General features: G+C 65.7%; 1 protein-coding gene across 1 annotated transcript in view; it reads right to left on the minus strand.

The window, feature by feature from the left end:
- SP7 (Sp7 transcription factor) overlaps positions 1–474 on the minus strand; it is a 16,310-nt gene extending 15,836 nt beyond the window's left edge. The window contains exon 1 of the mRNA XM_034646224.1: positions 433–474. The gene's annotated coding sequence lies outside the window, so the exon portion shown is untranslated. The remainder of the gene's footprint in view (positions 1–432) is intronic.
- Positions 475–985: the final 511 nt, after the last annotated feature.

The raw sequence follows: 985 nt of genomic DNA on the forward strand, positions 1-985 counted from the left end.
GGCCGGCCGGGGGGCGGGGCGCGGGCGGGGTCGGCCGGGCCGGGCGCCCGGGCAGGAGGCAGCTGCATATCTGCGGTCCCGACCACAATTGCTGGGAGTCGCGTCCCGGAGACTGGCGGCGCTGACTCTGCCCGCTGCGGCCGCCGCGCCGATTAGAGCCCGAGAGGGAGCGCCAACCGGGGGGAGGGGGAGAAGGCGGCGGCGGCGGCGCTCCGTGTGCCCCTGTCCCCTCCGCCCTAGCCAGCGCCCCCAGCGGCCCCGCCCAGCCCTCTCTCTGCGGCCTGAACCCACGGTGGGAGTCCTGCCTCCCCAGCCCCGGCTTTCTCGAGATCTGGATCCCGGGGCGTCCTCCTCTGGTGGACCCTGCAGTGCCCGAGGTCCGGACGGCACTAACATGCCCTTGACCCTAGGCTGCCAGCCTCTCTTCCTCACCCCCACAGCCACGCAAAGAGGAGTCTGAATCTTGGGGCTCCCCGTCTCCTTATCCCCCGCTCCGCACAAGCACTCTCTAGGCAAAAGTAACACCCATCGAAGAAGGGGTCAGACGGGAGAGGACAGGCATCCAGGGGCCAGAGCACCCCCTGCTGGCTGGCCCGAAGCCCCTGCCCCTCCCCCTCCAGCTGTGACCTCCAGCTGTGGTGGTTGGGAAGAGCTGGCCTCTTTGATCTGGGAGCGTGGCCACCCCCTCCAGGCGCCCCATTAACCTCCATTATCCCAATTAGGCAGCCCTCCCAGTCCTGGATGCAAGCTTCAAAGCCCCCTCACAGGGGAGAAGAGGGGGCTGAATCCTATGCCTCCCCCCCTCCCCAAGCCACACTGCTTTCAGACAAGACCCAGGTGTCCTGGTCCCCAACTTGGGTACATGCTAGCAGGGTTGGAAAAGGAACCCAAGGGCCACCCAGATCCCAATCCTTAAACGTCACTAGAAAGAGAACCAGATAAGAAAAGGCACCTTGTTTTGCTGGCTCTCAATTTTCCTGCATCA

Source organism: Ailuropoda melanoleuca, chromosome 16, assembly GCF_002007445.2.
Source record: "Ailuropoda melanoleuca isolate Jingjing chromosome 16, ASM200744v2, whole genome shotgun sequence".
Lineage (NCBI taxonomy): Eukaryota > Metazoa > Chordata > Mammalia > Carnivora > Ursidae > Ailuropoda > Ailuropoda melanoleuca.